Source organism: Ovis aries, chromosome 25, assembly GCF_016772045.2.
Source record: "Ovis aries strain OAR_USU_Benz2616 breed Rambouillet chromosome 25, ARS-UI_Ramb_v3.0, whole genome shotgun sequence".
Taxonomy (NCBI): domain Eukaryota; kingdom Metazoa; phylum Chordata; class Mammalia; order Artiodactyla; family Bovidae; genus Ovis; species Ovis aries.
The window spans coordinates 34,381,028-34,404,699 of record NC_056078.1 but is presented as its reverse complement, the minus strand read 5'-3'; positions in this window follow the sequence as shown (position 1 = coordinate 34,404,699).

Here is a 23,672-nt window from a genome sequence, read left to right as displayed (position 1 = left end):
CAGACAACTGTAAAGAACATAGTGCATGCTTGTAAGGCATGTTAACAGATGAGGCCAGGAAAAGGACAACATGCAGGACTGAGGTATCGGGGAGAAGGACCAGGGCAACACTGGGAAATAGATTTCACCGAGGTAAGGCCAGGCAAGTATGGTTACCGGTACTTGTTAGTGTTGGTGGATACCTTCTCAGGGTGGGTGGAGGCTTTTCCTACAAAGGGAGAAACCACGATGATAGTGGCAAAAAGATTTTAGAAGAAATAGTTCCCAGGTTTGGCCTGCCAGTGACCATCGGCTCTGATAATGGACCTGCTTTTGTGAGTCAAATAGTTCAGAGCCTTGCCCTAGCCCTGGGGACTAAATGGAAGTTACATTGTGAATACAGTCCACAGAGCTCAGGGCAAGTAAAAAGAATTAATCGGACTCTAAAAGAAACTTTAACTAAATTGGCTATAGAGACTGGCGGGGACTGGGTGACCCTCCTTCTCTTTGCCCTCTTCCGTGCGCGTAATACTCCTTATCAACTTAATCTGACCCCATTTGAAATTCTGTATGGGAGACCTCCCCCTGTATGTCCAATATTTGAAGGGAAGAAACTACCGCCTCCCACACTGGGACAATTCCAAGAGGCCTTGATGGCCTTAAACAAGGTGCACTCTCGTGTCTGGAAACTGCTCTGGGAAATACATGTGGGTCAAAATAAGGGAACTATTCCCTCACATGACATTGGCCCAGGAGATTGGGTATGGGTCAAAAGGCACCAAACCAAGGCACTAGAACCCAAATGGAAGGGTCCTTATGTTGTTCTTCTTACCACCCCAACTGCCCTAAAGGTCGACAGTATCAGGCCTTGGGTGCATTGCAACCACGTACGCCCAGCTGCTTCAGCAGAGCAGGAAGACACTAAGAAAGAATGGGAAGCATCTCTGCACCCTTCCAACCCCCTGAGGCTAAAGCTTCGAAGGCGCCAACAGGACCAGGACAGCTCGGCTGGGCCGTCTTGTGGATGACCCAGTTACTCTGCTCCGGAGCTGCGAGCGTGAACCCGCATCAACCTGTCAAAATCACCTGGAAGCTGCAAAATGGACTAACACGAGAGGTGCTAAACTCCACTACCGCAATACATCCACCAAACACACGGTGGCCAGACTTGTACTTTGACCTTAAGCCGATGGTAAATGTGCCTTGGGCTAGGGGTTATCTCCGAGAACAAGGGTTCTGGGCATGCCCAGGTGCACCCAGACATGACTGGAAGACCTGTGGGGGGCACAAGACTCTTATTGTAAAACTTGGGATTATGTTACTTCTAATGATGGACCTCGGCGCTGGGAAGTAGGAAATCGAGATTTACTTAATTTTTCACTCGCCAAGCCCCTCCCTAGGGTCCTTGGAGATCCAACTTTTAGCTGTGAAAGTTGCAATTATGCACAAGTCAGAATAAGTTCAATCCAGAAAAAAGCAAAAAAGAGGGGACCTGGATCTCTGGCCTATCTTGGGGGCTACAGACAAGGGAATCAGGAGGGTTTGGGGTTGATGGGAAAGGGATTATAGTAGTGAGCCAGGTCTTAGAGCCAATTCTTGTACACAGTATCAGGCCCAACAAAGTAGAAAAGCTGGCTGTAACCCCCCGCCTAACGACTTCCATGCCAACATCTTTGGCAGTGAGCCCCAAAGCAGAAGCGCTCCCTGAAAGAGATCCCCTATGGAAGCTGATTAGGGCAGCTTATGCCACCCTGAATCAGACCCATCCTGAGGCAACTAAATCTTATTGGTTATATTACAACTTAATTCCCCCTTATTACGAAGCAGTAGGCCTCAATGCCTCTTATGACTTGGCCAACAGCACCGATCCTCCTCAGTGTCAGTGGGGGGACCGAAAGGTGGGTCTGACGATGAAAGAGGTATGGGGAAAGGGCTTATGCATGGGCACGGTGTTACCAGCAAAGTCTCCACTTTGTGTGCATGTCATCGAGCCTGATGATTTGCCTGTAGCTAAATGGTTAATACCTCAAATGGGGGGATAGTGGGTCTGTTCACACACGGGGCCAACTCCATGCCTGCATAGCTCAATCTTTGACCCCAAAGAAAAATTCTGTGTTATGGTGGCTGTCATGCCCAAGATTCTGTACCGACCAGAGAAAGCATTATATGATTATTGGGCCCAAAAATTAACTCTAAATCCTCCAAAAAGAACTTATAAAGTTAAGAGGGAACCTCTTACCGCCATAACCATAGCAACTATGTTCGGTCTTGAAATAGCCGGGGCTGGAACCGGAATAACAGCTCTGTCCCTGCAAAGCCAAGGATTTAACTCCCTGAGAGCAGCCATAGATGAAGACATTACCCTTATAGAGCAATCTATTAGTCATTTAGAATCGTCTCTAACTTCTCTATCTGAAGTAGTTCTGCAAAACAGAAGGGGATTAGATCTGCTCTTTCTGCAACAAGGGGGACTCTGTGCTGCCCTAGGAAAAGAGTGCTGTTTCTATGCTGATCATACAGGAATAGTTAGAAAATCTATGGCCAAAGTGAGAGAAGGACTAGCCCAACGTAAACGAGAATGTGAGGCTCAACAGAGATGGTTTGAATCTTGGTTTCAACAATCCCCTTGGCTGACTACCTTAATCTCCACCTTGCTAGGACCCCTGCTAGTACTTTTACTAATGCTTACCTTCGGCCCATGTATTATCAATAGACTTGTAGCCTTTGTAAAGGAATGCATAAATACAGTACAGCTGTTTGTGCTTCGACAACAATATCAAACTGTGTCTCAGGACCGAGAGGAAGATTCCTCTATATGATCTAAGGACAGGGGGGAATGTTAGGGACCAAACAACGGTCTCTAGGACCTGAGTCATGTTTACCAGAAAGAAACAGGATATGCGCTCATCCCACCTGGCCAATCATGTAACGCCAGCTACTCCTGTAACTGAGACAAAGAACTGCCTGTATATAAGCCGCCATACTCCTTTGTTCGGGGCTCTTGTCGGATTCCCTTGTGTGGGATGAGACTTGGGCCCTAGCGTGCTAGGGATAAACAAACTCCCTTCTTGCGTTTGCATTACTGTGGTGGACTTGCTCTCTCGGTCTGTTCGGAGATACGGGCTCAGAGCATAACATTAATAATCAAAAAGTATTCTCCCATCCACTGAGACTGAAGTTGGGGTTCACCTGGCTCTAGACATGATTTTAGGCAAGTTTGTTACCTTCCTGGACTTCAGTTTCATCATTGAATATGAATAATTTTATATTGTGGCTGGGATGAAAATAAAATAATAAATGTAAATGAAATCATCTATGTAAAGCAACTTTGTAAAGTGTAACATTAAACAAGAATCTAGTTTTTGCTTGAAGATTGGTCATGGCTGATGAAATATGCTACGTTTCTCAAATTTGACTGTGCAGATGGATTCCATGAGGTCTTGTGAAAATGCAGGCTCTGATCTAGTGAGTATGGAGTGGGTCCAAGATTCCACATGTCTAGCAAGCTCCCTGGTGATCTGTAGACCACTTTGGGTAGTAAAAGTTTTAGAATAAGAACCCACGTGGTTTGACCCTGATTTCTTGATATCTGGGGATGATTTCTATACATGACAATGTTTGTGTCAATAATGAGTGAGTGAGTGAAGTCGCTCAGTCGTGTCCGACTCTTTGCGACCCCATGGACTGTAGTCTACCAGGCTCCTCCCTCCATGGGATTCTCCAGGCAAGAGTACTGGAGTGGGTTGCCATTTCTTTCTCCATGTGTCAATAATAAACATAGCTAAATACCTTCACTGGGAGCCCAGCACTCAGTGTAAACAGTACTTGGAGTCCGGACAATGGTCAAAGAACACCGTTGCAGAGCTAAAAATGCTATGAATGTAACAGAACACAAACAGACTGAAGATAGAACAAACCACCAGTGGTCACCACTGGGGAGAGGGAAAAGGGGAGGGGCAAGATGGTATAGGGGTTTAAGAGGGTATAGATAAGCTACACGGATATACTGTACAGCACAAGAAATATAGAGTATTTTATACTAACATTAAATGGAATATAAAATTTTGTTGTACTTGAAACTAATTTATATCATAAATCAACCACAATTTTTAAAAAGCTGATGAAATTAGTCATAACTGTATACTCCCCACTGTTTGAGAATAAAAGTTTGGGATTGAGGTCTTTTGAAAGTGTTAGGTAGGAAGTTAGACATGAGCAATGATGGGTGGCCTAGCCTAAAAGGATGCAAGCTTATCTCGAAACACCCCATCCCAGACACGCCCAGGAGAGCTTACAGATATGCTACAAAAATAACCACAGAGACTTTATCAACTCCTGCACGTGTGCCCTAGGCACACAGAAGATACAAACTTCTCCAAGTCCAGCACATGCCCCCTCGATGCACAGCTGTGTCCTCAAGTAACCAAGGGTTCATAAATATTCTATACATACACACGTCTGACTATAACAGACTTAATTATGGGAACAACATGAGCAATATAGAGCCTGTTGTTATGTAACTTGCAACTGTCAATTGGCCTTGAGCATACACTTGCATTCCCTTTCCTGATTGGTGGCGGGTACAATCCCTATTTTCGGACAGGGCAGAACCAAGAAGAGGAGACAGAGTATAAAAGGGAAAGTCAGGAGGGATCGTGGCCACTCCTTTGCAGCCAGCCCACTCCTACATCTTGGGGTGAACTATCCACTGTCTATTTAACTGAGCTGTAACCGGTCTGTTGTTTCAAGAAATCCTGCCTGCTTGGGCTGTAATTAATCCATCATTCTGTCAGGCAAGTGTATTCTCCTCGGTTCTGTCTCATCACAACAAAGATTTCAAGTGACGGACATTAAAGCCCTTGGCACGTCACAGCTCTCGGGTCTTGGACAGACCATGTTATAGCTCTCAGGTCTTGAACAGATTGTGTTATAGCTCTTAGACAAATCAGTGTTACAGCTCTATTTTATTTAGAAGATAGCAGGAGAATCCATCCTCGAAGCGTGAGGGCATATCAACCCAAAGACACAAAGAGAAGAGATTGGAGGAGAGAGAGGGAGAGAAAGAGCACATGCACGTGGGGGCTGGGGAAAGAGAGAGAGCCCTTTGGCTCCTCTTTTTATATGTTTTTTTTCTTCCCCCTGGGCCTGCCCTATGCAAATTGGGCTTAGTCAGGAGTGCTGTTCTACCTGAAGTCCTCCCTCCAGTCCTCGGACCTTCCTCTGTTCTATTTTCGCGGGCTTTTCTCTTGTCCTTTAGCCACCGCCATTTTGGACTCCTTTTCCCTATTCTAACTACCTAACATTCCCCCTTCAAGAGATGGGAGGCCCAATTCTTTGGAAATAGGGACATAGAGGTCTTTCTGGCTACTTCCTGCTGAACTGGGACGGCGAGGGGTATTGGGCCTCCCGCTCTTGCTAGTCTCAAGCCTCTGAGTCCTTATAGTGGTGTCCATCTAAAGGTGAGTGATATTTTCCGTGGTTGGCTGTAGTTTTATATCTTTGTTGAACTGGCACTGCATGTTGTAGCTTATTGATCTGGTCAGAGACAAAACAGGTTAGAGAATTGATAATACATGGAGCAATCATAAGCAGCATCAATATGGCATAACGAGTAGGGGCATTAGTCAATTCTAAATTCACATTGCCAGGATGGCTCAAGTCCCTCCTTGTTCAGGGATCAGAAGATTTATCTCCTGTCCGTTTTGGAGTACAATCTCTGTCAAGCTGTGTTGGCTCTTTAGAGCTATCCTGAGAAATCTTATCCCCAGAAACCAGATTTTGGGGGTGTTCATTAGAATGGCACTCATTGGTAGTCCTGAATAGGTGTCTGAGATCTCCCAGGGCTCACAGCTGTATTGATTTTGGGGGTGTTCTTTAGAATGGCACTCATTGGTGGTCCTGAATAGGTGTCTGAGATCTCCCAGGAGTTCACAGGTGTATCACGTGTCCTCTTCTGCTTTCTTCCAAGGCTTGATTCGTGAGTAGTGAATCCAGGAGTCATGTCCTGGCCCCTTGACTGCTGTGGTGGTAGAAAGTATTACAGGGTGGGGCCCTTCCATGTGGGCTGGAGTTGAGCCTTTGGGGACCCATCTTTCCAGACTTTAATTAGGACTTGAGTCCCTGGAGCATATGGTGGTGACTCCTTAGAATCTTTTCGATCCTGGTTCATACCCCACAAGCGTATATCCTGTTGGAATTGCCCAATGGCCATGGTATAAGACTGGAGGGTCTGAACCTCTGGATCTAGGAAGAGGTCATTGACATTAGCAAAAGGTCTCCCATATAGCATCTCATAAGGGCAAAGACCAACCTGTTCCTTAGAGGCCATATAGGTGCAGAGGAGGGCTATTGGTTAAGCTTCCTTCCATCCCAGGGAGGTTTCCTGGGTTATCGTTTTTATCGAATTGGTTGGCTCTTTCTACTTTTCCTGAAGACTGAGCTTCCAGGCACAATGGAGAGAATAAGTAATGCCCAATGCTTTAGCGACCCCTTGGGTGACCTTAGAAGTAAATGATGTCCCATTGTCACTTTGTAATGACCTGGGCAGACCAAATCTTGGAATGATTTCATGGAGCAGTTTTTTTTTTACCACCTTTATGGGGTCCCACAGAGTCGGACACGACTGAAGCGACTTAGCAGCAGCAGCCTTCTCAGTCCGGGTGGGAAAGCCTTCAATCCATTCTGTGAATGTATCTGTCATGACGAATAGGTATTTATACCCTTGAGAAACTGGCATCTGGGTGAAGTCCATCTGCCAGTCCTCTCCTGAATAGGTCCCACATCACTGGACAGGCTGGGCCAGCTGAGATCTTCGAGCTTCTTCAGTTCAGTTCAGTCACTCAGTCATGTCCGACTCTTTGCGACCCCATGATTCGCAGCACGCAGGCCTCCCTGTCCATCACCAACTCCCGTTCACTCAGACTCACATCCATTGAGTCAGTGATGCCATCCAGCCATCTCATCCTCTGTTGTCCCCTTCTCCTCCTGCCCCCAAATCCCTCCCAGCATCAGAGTCTTTTCCAATGAGTCAACTCTTCGCATGAGGTGGCCAAAGAACTGGAGTTTCAGCTTTAGCATCATTCCTTCCAAAGAAATCCCAGGGGTGATCTCCTTCAGAATGGACTGGTTAGATCTCCTTGCAGTCCAAGGGACTCTCAAAGAGTCTTCTCCAACCTTGGGGGCTGTTTAATTGGCAAGTGGGAAAGGGGAGACCACTTGCCTTATAGTTGTTTGGAGGCCTGTTCCTCTGAAAGATCTTTCTAGTAATTTTTGGAGGGCCTTTTCCCCTAAATGAGTGCTGGCATGTAAGGAGTTAACCAACTTCCATTGGAGGTTCCCAGGCAGAAAAAGGAGTCCTTCCTTTTGGAACCACCCCATATGATCTTCTTGAAAGCCCTCACTCTTAGCTGTAAGAGTCTCACCTTCAGTATAGGAAGGAGTTTCTGGCAAATTAGTCGGTGGAACTAAGGTGGCAACCCCTATTAGGTCATAGTTCTGTAATGCTGCTCTCTTAGGTGGCTGATTGGCTGCTTGGTTCCCTCATGCCACTCGGATGTGCTCCCTTTTGGTGTCCTTTACAGTGGGAGACTGAAACCTCAGCGGGCAGATGGACTGCCCCAAGAGTCTAAGAATTTGATCACCATATTTGATTGGGGACCCTCGGGTGGTCAAATGGCCCCTTTCTTTCCAAATAGCAGTGTATGTGCCTGTATCATCAGAAAGGCATACTTGGAGTCAGTGTAAATGGCTATTCTTTTTCCTTTTCCCAGCTCTAAAGCTCGAGTCAGGGGTATGAGCTCAGCTAATTGGGCTGAAGTACCTGGTGGCAGAGGCTTAGCCTCTATGATCTCAAAATTGGAGACTACTGCATACCCGGCTCTTCTTTTTCCATCTATGACAAAGCTGCTTCCATCAGTGTGCCAGATTTCCTCAGGATTGGTCAGAGGATCCTCCGACAATCCCTCTTGGGGTTTTGTCCAGTGGTCCAAGGTTTCTAGACAAGAGTGAAAGGGGAAAGAGCCCTCGGGGGTAGGCACGAGGGTGGCTGGGTTAAGAACCTCACAAGAGGCCTGGATTTTCCATCATCATTACTTGATGGATTTTTTGATCAGACATCCATAAATGTCTTTCCCATTTAGGAGTTGTTTTACTTGGTGGCTGGTAAAAATAGTTAGTTTGTCCCAAAAGGAGAGTTTTAAAGCATCTTCAGTCATGATTGCAATAGCTGCAAGATTTTTGAAGGCAGAGGGGCCAGGCTTGGGCGCTTGGATCGAGTCTCTTGGATGGGTAAGCTACAGGCTGGGGCTCAGATCCCAACCTTTGAGTTAACACTCCCAAGGCTATTCCCTCTCTTTCATGGATACGAAGTTGGAGTGCTTTTTCTGGGTCTGGCAACCTCAAGGCAGATGCCTGAGTTAAGGCCTGTTTTAGTATAGCCTCTGCCTTCTTTTGAGGAGTTCCCCACATCAGTGGGATTGAATTATCTCGTCCCTTTAAGCTTACATATAAGGGCTGGGCAATTAGACCATAGTTGGGTATCCAGATTCTACCATACCCAGTTAGCCCCAGGAAAGCTCGCAATTGTTTTCGAGTCGTGGGGGAGGGCAACTGGAGGATTCCTTGTACTCATCAGAGGACAGCCTCCTAGACCCGTGTGTAATCTGAACTCCCAGGTAAGTGACCTTTGTCTCCACCATCTGTGCCTTAGCACGGGAGACTTTATATCCCCTTTCTGCCAAAAAGTTTAGAACCTGAACTGCATGTTGTTGGGCATTTTCCTCATCCAGAGAGCAGATTAGTAGGTTATCTACGTATTGTAATATTTTCCCATTAGGTCCCAGGTCCAGATCTAGGAGATCCCAGCTAAGGGCCTGTCCAAACAGGTGGGGGCTATCTCTGAACCCCTGAGGTAATACTGTCCAAGTCATCTGTTGGCGTTTTTCTCCTGGGGCCTCCCACTCAAAGGCAAAAAGATATTGGGATACTTTAGCCAATGGTATGCAAAAAAATGCATCTTTGAGATCCAAGACTGTAAACCATTTGGCACTGGGTGGGATTTCTCCCAAGATTACATAGGGATTGGGTACTGTGGGATGGAGGGGGACTACAGCTTCATTTATGATCCAGAGATCTCGAACCATTCTCCAGTCTCCATCCTTTCTCTTTACTGAGAGGATTGAGGTGTTACATGGTGAACTGGTGGGGACCAATAGCCCACAAGCAAGGAATTTATTTATTAAAGGCTGTAGTCCCTCCTGAGCCTCTCTTTTAAGGGGACATTGTTTCTGGCTAGGAAAACGAGTGGGATCTCCCAGGACAATGATGACGGGTTCAGCTTGGTGGGCTCGTCCAGGAATTCCCAAGTCCCACACCTGGGGGTTAATTTTGTCTTCCCATAGTTTTTGGTCCCTCTCTATTGAAGAAGGTGTAATGGGTTCTCCAGTAGTAACCAGGAGCTGTAGAGCTCTAGGGGCTGAGAAACTTCCCATCACAAGGGTGGTCCCCAATTTAGTGAGTATATCTCTTCCCAATAAGGGAGTAGGACACTCGGGGACCACCAGAAACTGGTGGGGGAAAAAAATTTGTCCATTCCAGCAACAAAGAAGTGCTCGGGTGAATCTTTTAGTAGTTGCTTTTCCTGTAGCACCCCAAATGGTACAGGTTTGGGAGGAGAAGGCTCCAGAGCAGGAGATCAAGACAGAGTAGGTAGCCCATGTATCAACCAAGAAATTCTCAGACCTACCTGCCATATCCAGTTGCACCCTTGGCTCCAGCCCCGTGATGGTTATCTGTGACATTTGGGCTGGCTGGAGTAAGCCGCTTCAGTCCTCTTGAACCATCATGAGGGAAGGCTTGGCACTTGACCTTGAGGCTCTTGGATCCTGAGGGCAGAGTGCTGCCCAATGTCCATTCTAGGAGACTTGTCACGGTTTGGACACTCTTTGGCCCAATGCCCTGCCTGTCTACAGATTAGGCATTTGTCTCGTGCCTTGTCCTTCAAGGAATCAGGGTGTGCCATAGGGCTTCTCTGGAGGGCGGCCAGCATCTGGGCATGCCTTGTCTCTTTCCTTCTCTCCCTCTTCTGGGCCTTGGTCTCCTTCTCCTGTTCTCTGTTCTCCTGTTCTCTGGTGGCTGCCTGGATCATCTCATCTAAAGAGGCAGCAAGGTCCTGCTGCTGTAGCTGTTGTAACTTAATTCTGATATATGATGCACATTGGGACAGGAATTTGTCCTTTAAAATCACCTGTCCCTCGTAAGAGTCTAAGTCCAGATTGGTAAATTTTGGAGGGCCTCTTTTAGCCTTTCCAGAAAGGCAATGGGGTTCTCGTTGGGCTCCTGAGTTATTGCTGAGACCCGGGCATAACTGATTACTTTTTGTTGGGCTGCCTTTAGTCCTGCCTTCACACAGATTAGAAAATGATCTCTTTCCCAGATGTGCTCAGGGTCATTATAATTCCAGTTAGGATTGGAGAAGGGGAATGCAGTTTCTCCTGCTGCTGATGCTGCTGCTGCTGCTAAGTTGCTTCAGTCGTGACCGACTCTGTGCGAACCCATAGATGGCAGCCCACCAGGCTTCCCCATCCCTGGGATTCTCCAGGCAAGAACACTGGAGTGGGTTGCCATTTCCTTCTCCAATGCATGAAAGTGAAAAGTGAAAGTGAAGTCGCTCAGTCGTATCCGACTCAGCGACCCCACGGACTGTAGCCTGCCAGGCTCCTCCATCCATGGGATTTTCCAGGCAGGAGTATTGGAGTGGGGTGCCATTGCCTTCTCCAGCAGTTTCTCCTGCTGGGTATCTATCACTTGACATGTGAAGCCCCGTTGCATACCTTCGGGCTTCCTTTAAGACCCTAGTATGTTCAGGGTCAGATAAAGTTTGACTAAATATGATCATGATGTCTTTCCACGTCAAGTCAAAAGCCAAGGTAATATGTTGAAATGTATCTATATATTTGCCTGGGTCATGTGTATAGCTTCCCAAGTCTTGTTTGATCTGTCTTAGTTCTAAAAGGGAGAAAGGCTTATGGACCCGGATCGGTCCAAATTCTCCTCCAGTTTCAACTATAGACATACTTGAGCTGGCTTTTGTGGAGGGGGTGCTAACGGATATGGGGGCACATTTGGATACAAGGAAGCACCACCAGACAATTCGGGAGCTATGGGAGGCTCCAGCCTCTTTGGGGGCATGGGAGGTGAGCCTTTATGGGGGAGTTCCTCCTCTTGGTTGCCTGTGCCTAACACCATTTGCCTAGTAGGCTCACTTTTAGGGCATACAACAATCCCATACTTAAGACATAGTTCCTTCATATCTCTTCGTCGAAAGAAAATTTGGATATAGGGGATCTCTGTCCATTTTCCTTGTGTTTTGCAGAATAATTCTAGCTGCAGGAGGGTACTGTAATTTAAACTCCCATCCTCAGGCCAGTGTTCCTCGTGCCCCAGTGGATATTGTGGCCTTGCAGTGGCACAAAAGAATTTTAAGCGACTCCTCCTCAGAGTTAGAGGATTGAACAGCTTCCAGTTATCAAGGATGCATCTCAAGGGTGTCTGCCGGGAAGTAGATTGGTTATTTCCCATCTGAAAGACAGTCGTCACAGGGAGGAAAAGAAAAAAAAAAAACTAATAGGCCTCCTTCAATTTCCATGGGTGGACTTCCTTAGGGGTGAGTCTTTCTGAAGCGTATCCTACCCAGTACTGTTGCAACCTGAGAGCCAGGCATCCCCAGGTCAGGGTGCAGATCCCCAGGCAGGCTGAGGCATAACAGCCTCCTAGAGACCGAATCCCCTGGCAGGTCAAGGCATGATGGCCTCCCGAGAATTGGGTCCCTGGGAAGGTCCAGGTGTGACGACCTCCTGGGACCCCTGGGACTGGTGGGTCCCTGAGCAGGTTGAGGTGTAACAACCTTTTGAGGACCAGATCCCAAGGCAGGTCAAGGCAGGTTGACCTCCTGGGACCCCCTGACTGGAGTTTGGGCATCCCCAAGGTCTGCAGCATGACCAGTGCTGGGTAGGATTACGGGGTTGGGTATTATACAGTATTTCCCTCCCAAGGCCAGCTATTTTCTCGTTGTCACTCCAGAAGCTTGTAGAGGCAACCTTCTGGGCCCGGATAGGGCTGAGGAAAGGAGCATGAAACAGGCAGAAAGGAGGCAGAGCACAACCTTTGAAATGACATAGCACAAGGGCATAACATAAACCAATTAAAATCAATTGGGTCCTAGATGACAAGTCAAATTCAGTCAGTCAGTCCAGTCACTCAGTCGTGTCTGACTCTTTGCGACCCCATGAATCACAGCACGCCAGGCCTCCCTGTCCATCACCAGCTCCTGGAGTTCACTCAAACTCACATCCATCGAGCTGCTGATGCCATCCAGCCATCTCATCCTCTGTCGTCCCCTTCTTCTCCTGCCCTCAATCCTTCCCAGCATCAGAGGCTTTTCCAATGAGTCAACTCTTCACATGAGGTGGCCAAAGTACTGGAGTTTCAGCTTTAGCATCATTCCTTCCAAAGAACACCCAGGGATGATCTCCTTTAGAATAGACTGGTTGGATCTCCTTGCAGTCCAAGGGACTCTCAAGACTCTTCTGCCACACCACAGTTCAAAAGCATCAGTTCTTTGGTGCTCAGCTTTCTTCACAGTCCAACTCTCACATCCATACATGACCACTGGAAAAACCATAGCCTTGATTAGACAGACCTTTGTTGGCAAGGTAACGTCTCTGCTTTTCAATATGCTATCAAGCTTGGTCATAACTTTCCTTCCAAGGAGTAAGCATGTTTTAATTTCATGGCTGCAACCACCATCTGCAGTGATTTTAGAGCCCCCAAAAATAAAGTCTGACACTGTTTCCACTGTTTCCTCATCTATTTCCCATGAAGTGATGGGACCGGATGCCATGATCTTAGTTTCCTGAATGTTGAACTATAAGCCAGCTTTTTCACTCTCCTCTTTCACTCTCATCAAGAAGCTTTTTAGACCCTCTTCACTTTCTGCCATAAGGGTGGTGTCATCTGCATATCTGAGGTTATTGATATTTCTCCCGGAAATCTTGATTCCACCTTGTGCTTCTTCCAGCCTAGTGTTTCTCATGATGTACTCTGCATAGAAGTTAAATAAGCAAGGTGACAATATACAGCCTTGATGTACTCCTTTTCCTATTTGGAACCAGTCTGTTGTTCCATGTCTAGTTCTAACTGTTGCTTCCTGGCCTGCATATAGGTTTCTCAAGAGGCAGGTCAGGTGGTCTGTATTCCCATCTCTTTCAGAATTATCCACAGTTTATTGTGACCCACACAGTCAAAGGCTTTGGCATAGTCAATAAAGCAGAAATAGATGTGTTTCTGGAACTCTCTTGCTTTTTCAATGATCCAGCAGATGTTGGCCATTTGATCTCTTGTTCCTCTGCCTTTTCTAAAACCAGCTTGAACATCTGGAAGTTCATGGTTCAAGTACTACTGAAGCTTGGCTTGGAGAATTTTGAGCATTACTTTACTAGCATGTGAGATGAGTGCAATTGCGCAGTAGTTTGAGCATTCTTTGGCATTGCCTTTCTTTGGAATTGGAATGAAAACTGACCTTTTCCAGTCCTGTGGCCACTGCTGAGTTTTCCAAATTTGCTGGCATATTGAGTGCAGCACTTTCACAGCATCATCTTTCAGGATTTGAAATAGCTCCACTGGAATTCCATCACCTCTACTAGCTTTATTTGTAGTGATGCTTTCTAAGGCCCACTTGACTTCACATTCCAGGGTGTCTGGCTCTAGATGAGTGATCACATCATCATGATTATCTGGGTCGTGAAGATCTTTTTTGTACAGTTCTTCTGTGTATTCTTGCCACCTCTTCTTAACATCTTCTGCTTCTGTTAGGTCCATACCATTTCTGTCCTTTATAGAGCCCATCTTTTCATGAAATGTTCCCTTGGTATCTCTAATTTTCTTGAAGAGATCTCTAGTCTTTCCCATTCTGTTGTTTTCCTCTATTTCTTTGCATTGATATCACAGTAATCCAAGTCTATGCCCCAACCAGTAACGCTGAAGAAGCTGAAGTTGAACGGTTCTATGAAGACCTACAAGACCTTTTAGAACTAACACCCAAAAAAGATGTCCTTTTCAGGGGCTGGAATGCGAAAGTAGGAAGTCAAGAAACACCTAGAGTAACAGGCAAATTTGGCCTTGGAATACGGAATGAAGCAGTGCAAAGGCTAATAGAATTTTGCCAAGAGAACGCACTGGTCATAGCAAACACCCTCTTCCAACAACACAAGTGAAGACTCTACACGTGGACATCACCAGATTGTCAACACCGAAATCAGATTGATTATATTTTTTGCAGCCAAAGATGGAGAAGCTCTATACATTCAGCAAAAACAAGACCAGGAGCTGACTGCGGCTCAGATCATGAATTCCTTATTGCCAAATTCAGACTTAAACTGAAGAAAGTGGGGAAAACCACCAGACCTTTCAGGTATGACCTAAATCAAATCCCTTATGGCTATACAGTGGAAGTGAGAAATAGATTTAAGGGCCTAGATCTGATAGATAGAGTGCCTGATGAACTATGGACTGAGGTTTGTGACATTGTACAGGAGACAGGGATCAAGACAATCCCCATGGAAAAGAAATGCAAAAAAGCAAAATGGCTGTCTGGGGAGGCCTTACAAATAGCTGTGAAAAGAGAACCGAAAAGTCAAATTCAAGTAAACCTTAATCCCCAATCTATAAGCCAGCAGACACACCCAGAGGTGGCAGGACAGCTCTAAGGCACTGTCAAAAGATGGAGGAGTGGGTGGTTCCCCAATGGTTGGGATGATCCTCCCACTCATTAGCATAGGAATTCACCCCACTAGCAAAATCTAGCCAGGCCTAATTCCATGGCCCCAGCCCTTGCCCTCGGCAATGGTTCACACCCTGAAGAGTGGCTTCTCTCTGAATCCTAACAAATCCACCTCTTACTTATCGCTTTGTCTCTCAGTGAATTTTTGCAATGAAACATCAGAGCCTGAGCTCATTAGTTTTGGCTGGGCTTTAGTCCCGGGAGAGAGCTGAAGGACAGGAGGAAAAAGCAGTGGGAAAAACATGCCAAGCGATCCCCTTCATAGCCTGCTGGAAAATCTGCTAAATGCCTGACCGGTGCTCACAGTTTTCATTGGCCTGATTCTTGGCACAGAGAAGAGTAAGGGCAGAAGAACCCTCACCGGCTTGGGTAACAGCTACTGGGGCCCAGCAGATAGTGTCTTTGGGACATACTGAAGAGTAGCCTCTCCAGAGTCCCTCAGTTGCACCCACTGCCACCCGCCTGTTGGCGGGGGTTCAAGGAAACAAGAAACAAGAGATGGTAAAGGAATTAAGATTTTGTTAGGCATGTCCTTCCAGCCATAGGAGCGAGGACCTCCTACCTTAACCAGAGGTCTTCTGGAATCTGAGGCTGAGTCGCGTGAGCTTTCTGCTGAGTTCATTTTTTGCTGTCCTGGTCTCCAGCACGATGGGCCTCTTGTCAGTTCCCTTGCGCTGGGCTTTCTTCACATTCCACTTCAACCACAGGAGCTTTTGCTGAGTTGGGCTCCTGCTGTGCGTAGCCTCCTCCTTGTGGGGGGGCCGCACCGAGGTTGTTTCAGCCAGGTTAAATCTGAGTCACGGCACCATAGATGTCAGGTGAGTGTATTCTCCTCGGTTCTGTCTCATCACAACAAAGATTTTGAGTGACGGACATTAAAGCCTTCGGCGCGGCACAGCTCTCGGGTCTTGGAAAGACCATGTTATAGCTCTCAGGTCTCGAACAGACTGTGTTATAGCTCTTAGACAAATCAGTGTTACAGCTCTATTTTATTTAGAAGATAGCAGGAGAATCCATCCTCAAAGCATAAGGGCATGCCAACCCAAAGATGCAAAGAGAAGAGAGTGGAAGGGAGACAGAGAGAGGGAAAGAGCGCATGCACGCAGGGGAGAGAGAGAGAGAGAGAGAGTGCACACACATGCGAGGGAGAAAGAGAGAGAGCGAAAGAGAGAAAGAGCACACGCGCACAGGGGAGAGAGAGAAAGAGCACACACATGCGAGGGAGAAAGAGAGAGAGAGACAAAGAGCGCACGCACGCAGGGGAGAGAGAGAGAGCCCTTTGGCTCCTTTTTTTATATGTTTTTTCCTTTCCCCTGGGCCTGCCCTATGCAAATTGGGCTTAGTCAGGAGTGCTGTTCTACCTGAAGTCCTCACTCCGGTCCCCGGGCCTTCCTCTGAACTTCCTCTGTTCTATTTTCATGGGCTTTTCTCTTCCTCGTCTTTTAGCCACCGCCATTTTGGACTCCTTTTCCTTATTCTAACTACCTAACAGTTCCAAATCTTTGTTACCACAAGAACTGAGGGAGAGAAGTAAACCAACCTGATAAAAGTTAAAAAAAAAAAAAAACTTTTCAAATATTAATTTTGTTCTAGACACTGTTACAAAATACCCAACATCCACAACTCTCTGAGGTAACAGCTTATACTTGAAGACAGGGAGGGGAGATCCCTGCCCAGACAGCCAATCAGCTCAGGCCATTGAATCCTTCTCCCAAGATCAACCATGAAGAAACAGTAAACATATGAGAGAAGCATGAATTCCTAAAACCAAAGAGAAAATGTAGGGAATGTCTTCCCCACTCCCACCCAACTCCTCAGACCCAAAACTAGAATTGGGCAGTAGGGAGTAGGTTGGTGGAGAACTTTTAATCTGTTCTCATCTCTCCCTCAAGTTGAACACAGCTATGGGCCTGACCCTCCTGCACAGAAGCGGGCAACAACAGGGCCCATGACAGCTTCTGTTGATATTAGCAACATAAAAGCCCACTGGATGATGAGAGAGAGTTCAGGAAAACAGACTGAGAGCCCTCGGGCAATCACCCCTATACTGCCAACCAAAGCACCAGGATTGTAGACTACACTGGTATCAAATGGAGAAGGCAATGGCACCCACTCCAGTACTCTTTTGCCTGGAAAATCCTATGGATAGAGGAGCCTGAGAGGCTTGCAGTCCATGGGGTTGCTAAGAGTCAGACACGACTGAGTGACTTCACTCTCATTTTTCACTTTCCTGCACTGGAGAAGGAAATGGCAACCCACTCCAGTGTTCTTGCCTGGAGAATCCCAGGGACGGAGGAGCCTGGTGGGCTGCTGTCTATGGGGTCGCACAGAGTCAGACACGACTGAAGCGACAGCACCAGCACTGGTATCAAAAGGCTCAAAAGTGGAAAAACCTCAGGCAAAAGAGTGATCAATGGAATGGTATCAAACAGATTCTTTAAGGGTTCTATGGTTCCTGGATTTTCATCCTTAAATCACTGATTTCAGTGTAGACTAGGGCTTGGCCTTAGCCCTCCCTGCAGTGGATTATCAGACCTGCTGGTTGATATCCCAAGGGACACAAGATTACAAACTAAACCACTGGAAAGTTGAGAATCACAAACATATGCTAAGCCACACCTGTCATCTGAAACAGAAGTGTTGAAACAGAAGGACCGGAAATCTAAAAATTCTCCTTGAGTAGATGAATTAAAAAGAGAAGATGTTAGCAATATGGTATATAAACAAGAAATCATTTAAAAAGAACTAAGTAAAATTATTAGGCATGAAAAATAAAATAGTTGAAATAAAGTAAAGCAAAGCAAAAGCAAAGTCGCTTAGTCATATCCAACTCTTTGCAATCCCATGGACTGTAGCCTACTAGGCTCCTCCATCCTTGGGATTTTCCAGGCAAGAATATTGGAGTCGGTTGCCATTTCCTTCTCTAGGGGATCTTCCCGACCCAGGGATCAAACCTGGGTCCTCCCCCATTGTAGGCAGATGCTTTTTACTGTCTGAGCCACCAGGGAAGTTCAGTTGAAATAAAGAATCTATTAAATGAAAATAGAACACAAGAAATAAAATGGATATAGTTGAAGAACGAATTTGGAGAAACAGGCCTATGAGTGTCTCACAGCGGGAAAATATAAAACATAAAATACGAAAGAAGCTTGGAAATGTGTGTGATAAAGAAATGCTAACACCTAGGGGCATAAATTCCAGATAGAAACATAAAAATGGAGTAGAAAAAATATTTGAAGATACAGTGGAGAGAAATTTCCCACAAACAAACAACTGTATTTGGAAGATCTTATAAGGGCTTCCCTGGTGGCTCAGAATTCCATCTGCCAATGCATGAGACACAGGTTTGATCCCTGATCCAGGAAGATCACATGCCGTGGAGCAACAAAGCCCATGTGCAGTAACTATTTAGCCTGTGCTCTAGAGCCTGGGGACCACAGCAAGAGAAGCCACCTCAATGAGAAGTCATGCACTGCAACTAGAGAGTTGCCCCTGATTGCCACAAACAGTGAAAAGCCTGCATAGCAACAAAGACCCAGCACAGCCAAAAACAAATAAATAAATAATTGTCTAAAAAAATGTTTAAAGAAAGGACTTATAAAGGGCCAAAAGAAATAAAGCATACCAATCTCTAGACATAACAATAAAAGTTGACAATAATCAAGAGAAAAATTATAAGTCTCCAAAGGGAAAGAACAGATCACCTCCAGAGGAATGACAATGAACAGATATCCAACAGCTACACTGGGTGCTATAAGACAGTAAATAATAGTTTAAAAATGCTGGGGAAAGGTACTTTGAATGTAGAATTTTATCTTCGGTCAAATTATCATTCAAATGAGAGACAGTGATGGGGGAAAAAAAACGTTCCCTGCATTCAAGAGTTCAGAATGTTTGCCCTACAAAGACCCACATTGAAAACACCTGGGGAAAAAGTCCTTAATAAAAGGGAAATAAGTGAGACAATGCTGCAAGTGATATAGGGGAGGGAGAGGGAGAAACATCAAAATAAATAAATAAATAAATAAAAGGAGATAAGCCCAAATTTAAATTATATACAGCATAGTCAGTTTCCATGATGGGTAGGTGTATGTGTGTATGGAGGTGGGGGGATGGGGAGAGCAGCACCAGGATAAGTTAACTGGGCATAGGAGTAAGTTGAAATACAGAGCTTCTTTGGTTATTTCCCAATAAACCCACTGTATATGCGTGCTAAGTTGCTTCAGTCCTGTCCAATTCTTTGTCACCCTTATGGACCAGGCTCCTCTGTCCATGAGATTCTCCAGGCAAGAATACCAGAGTGGGTTGCCATGCCCTCCTTCAGGGGATCTTCCTGACCTAGGGATCGAACCTGTGTCTCTTTATGTCTCCAGCACTAGCAGGTGGGTTCTTTACCACTAATGCCACCTGGAAAGCCCAAACCCATTTGTACACTGAATAGTAAATAAAAAATTCATTTAATACAACTAACCTATCTAGCATCATAGCTTTGCCTAGACAAACGTAAACATGCTCAGAACACTTTCATTAGCCTACAGTTGGGCAAAATCATCTAGTACAAAGCCTATTTTATAATACAGTGTTGAATATATCATGTAATTTGTAGAACACTGTACTGAATGGTTGTGTGAATACTTGTAAGTATGCCCATTGTTTACCCTAGTGATGGTGTGGCTGACTGGGAGCTGAAGCTGCTGCCATTGCCCAGCAAAACCAGCAAACTAGGGGTTACCAGAGAGGAGAGGGTTGGGAAGAAGAGCAAAATAGACGAAGAGGCTTAAAAGGTACACACTTCTAGGGACAAAATAGATGCTTATAAGGTTGTAATGTACAGCACAGGGAATGTAGTCAATATTTCATAATAACTTTATATGGAATATAATCTATAAAAATATTGAATGACTGTTGTAAACCTGAAACTAATAAAATATTGTAAGTCAATCATACTTAAATTTGTTTTAAAAAGAACTAAATTTTTAAAAACTTTCCACTTTTTAACCCTCTGGAGATCCAACCAGTCCATTCTGAAGGAGATCAACCCTGGGATTTCTTTGGAAGGAATGATGCTAAAGCTGAAGCTCCAGTACTTTGGCCACCTCATGCGAAGAGTTGACTCATTGGAAAAGACTTTGATGCTGGGAGGGATTGGGGACAGGAGGAGAAGGGGACGACAGAGGATGAGATGGCTGGATGGCATCACGGACTCGATGGATGTGAATCTGAGTGAACTCCAGGAGTTGGTGATGGACAGGGAGGCCTGGCGTGCTGTGATTCATGGGGTCGCAAAGCGTCGGACACGACTGAGCGACTGAACTGAACTGAGAATCATCTAAATCTCAATGAACTAGAATCACTCACACTGATACAACCGCAGAAAACCCAAGTTGCATTAACCTTAACTTTCCCACTACTAGGAAATGAAATCACCCAAAAAGATAAATCTGATAAAGAGAAAAGAGACAAAGATAAAGCTTCCTAAGAGGGAATCTTGCAGGCATTCTACTTTCCAACGGAAAGGTAACAACATAGCAACCCTCTGAAAGAACTGATAGATTGTTGTTGTTCAGTCACTCGTCATGTCCGACTCTTTGGGCCCCCATGGACTGCAGCACTCCAGGCTTCCCTGTCCTTCACCATATCCCAGAGTTTGCTCAAACTCCTGCCCATCGAGGTGGTGATGCCATCCAACCATCCTGTCCTCTGTCGTCCCCTTCTCCTCCCACCTTCAATCTTTCCCAGCATCAGGGTCCTTTCCAGTGAGTTGGCTCTTTGCATCAGGTGGCTAAAGTATTGGAGCTTCAGCATCAGTAATTCCAATGAATATTCAGAGTTGATTTCCTTTCGGATTGACTGCTTTGATCTCCTTGCAGTCCAAGGGACTCTCAAGAGTCTTCTCAAACCACAGTTCAGAAGCATCAATTCTTCAGCACTCAGCCTTCTTTATGGTTCAACTCTCACATCCATACATGACTACTATGGATAGCCACAGACTACCATGGTTTATCCATATTAAAAACCACAGCTTTGACTATACAGACCTTGGTCAGTAACGTAAGGTCTTTGCTTTTTGATATGCTGTCTAGGCTTATCATAGCTTTTCTTCCAAGGAGCAAGCATCTTTTAATTTCATGGCTACAGTCTCCATCTGCAGTGATTTTGGAGCCCAAGAAACCAAAATCTTTCACTGTTTCCATTATTTCCCCATCTATTTGCCATGAAGTGATGGGACCAGAAAACATTTGTTTCCTGAATGTTGAGTTTTCAGCCAGCTGTTTCACTCTCTTCTTTCACTTTCATAAAGAGGCTTTTTATTCTTCTTCACTTTCTGTCATAAGGGTAGGGTCATCTGCATATGAGTCTACTGGTATTTCTCCTGGCAATCTTGATTCCAGGTTGTGCTTTATCCAGCCTGGTATTTCACATGATGTACTCTGCTTAGGAGTTAAATAAGCAGGGTGACAATATACAGCCTTGATGTACTCCCTTCCCAATTTGGAACCTGTCCATTATTCCATGTCTGGTTATAACTGTTAATTCCTGACCTGCATACAGGTTTCTCAAGAGGCAGGTCAGGTGGTCTGGTATTCCCATCGCTTTCAGAATTTTCCATAGTTTGTTGTGATTCACACAGTCAAAGGCTTTGGCATAGTCAGTGAAGCCAAGGTAGATGTTTTTCTGGAATTCTCTTGCTTTTTCTATGATCCAACAGATGTTGGCAATTTGACCTCTGGTTCCTCTGCCTTTTCTAAATCCAGCTTGTACATCTGGAAGTTCTTAGTTCACATATTGTTGAAGCCTAGCTTAGAGCATCTTGAGCATGATCTTGCTAGCATGTGAAATGAGTGCAATTGTGCGGTAGTTTGAACATTCTTTGGCATTGCCTTTCTTTGAGATTAGAATGAAAGTTGACCTTTTCCAATGCTGTGACCACTGCTGAGTTTTCCAAACTTGCTGGCATATAGAGTGCAGCACTTTCACAGCATCATCTTTTAGGAACTGAAATAGCTCAGCTGGAATTCCATCACTTCTACTAGCTTTGTCTGTAGTGATGCTTCCTAGGGAGCACTTGACTTCACATTCCAGGATGTCTGGCTCTAGGTGACTGGTCACACCATCATGGTTATCCGAGTCATTAAGATCTTTTTTGTATAGTTCTTCTGTGTATTCTTGTCACCTCTGCTCAATATCTTCTGGTTCTGTTAGGTCCATACCATTCCTTTATTGTGCCCATCTTTACATTAAATGTTCCCTTCATGTCTCATTTTCTTGAAGAGATCTCTAGTCTTGCCCATTCTATTGCCTTCCTCCACTTCTTTGCACTGTTCACTTAAGAAGGCTTTCTAATCTCTCCAAGCTATTCTTTGGAACTCTGCATTCAGATGGGTATGTCTTTCCTTTTCTCCTTTGCCTTTTGCTTCTCTTCTTTCCTCAGTTATTTGTAAGGCCTCCTCAGACAACCATTTTTACCTTTTTGCATTTCTGTTTCTTGGGGATGGTTTTGATCACTGCCTCTTGTACAATGCTATGAACCTCTATCCATGGTTCTTCAGGCATTCTATTAGATTTAATCCCTTGAATCTATTTGTCACTTCCACTGTATAATCATAAGGGATTTGATTTAGGTCATTGATAGATAGCAAGTCACATTTCAATCTATCTGTAATTGTTATGCATGTTTCCACTTAAGAGCAAAAGTCAGCAGGGTGTAATGTCACTCCTTTGGCCTTTGAGTGACAGCTCTCTTCAAACTGTCACCTAGTACTTACTAGCTATATTAGTGATACCTTGGGTAAATTTCATGTCTCTGAATCCCAGTGTCTACTCCCTTCTTATCTTATTTCCTTTTACCCCAACACCCCTACTGCCCCCACATCCAGGCAACGTTTCCAACTTGTTTGCTGTGCCTGTTCTTCAAAATGTACATTGTTGTTTTGTGAGCAAGTATTTCTGATTTAAATAAAAAGTTGTATATATGTATACACACACACAGGACTTAAATACCCAGGCATGTTGTTATATGTTGACTGCTACTAAACTTAGGCATCTTGAGAAGAACTCCCAGAACTATGAGTTTGGTACCTTAATCTAATTTTCATTTAATTCTTGACTATTTGCCACAAGTATGCTGAGTTGCCCACATTCCTGTTGCTCCCTTGGAAGGGGAAAAAAAAATCATCCCTAAAACAATGTGGAAGCCAGCTGGAACCTGCAGGATTTGTGAGCAAGACAGGAAACGATAGAAAAAGGCTGGCCAGCTAGGACAGCTTATCTTGGATGCCTCCAAAAAGCTGTCGTAACTTTGTTTAGCTTCGCTAGAAGCATTTAACTACACAGGGAATGAGATCAAATGATGTTTGTGACCCACTCCTAATCAGAATCTCTTCATGAATCACAGCCTTGTCGTGGTGAAGGGGCTTGTGTAACTCAATGAAGCCATGAGCCACGCTGAGCAGGGCCACCCAAGACGGAAAGGTCAGAGTGAAGAGTTCTGACAAAATGTGGTCCACTGGAAGGGGAAATAGCAACCCACTCCACTGTTCTTGCCAGGAGAACCCCATCAACTGTATGAAAAAGCAAAAAGATATGACACTGGAAGATAAGATATCCTTCCACCCCACCCCCACCAGGTGGTAAGGTATCCAATAAACTACTGGGGAAGAGCAGAGGGCAATTACAAATAGCTCCAGAAAGAATGACGCAGCTGGGCCAAAGCGGAAATGACGCTCAGTCGTGGATGTGTCTGGTGGTGGTTAAAGTAAAGTCAAATGCTATAAAGAACAATCCTGCATAGGAACCTGGAATGTTAGGTACAGAGGGGCCTAGCATGCTGCAGTCCATGGGGCTGCAAAGAGTCAAA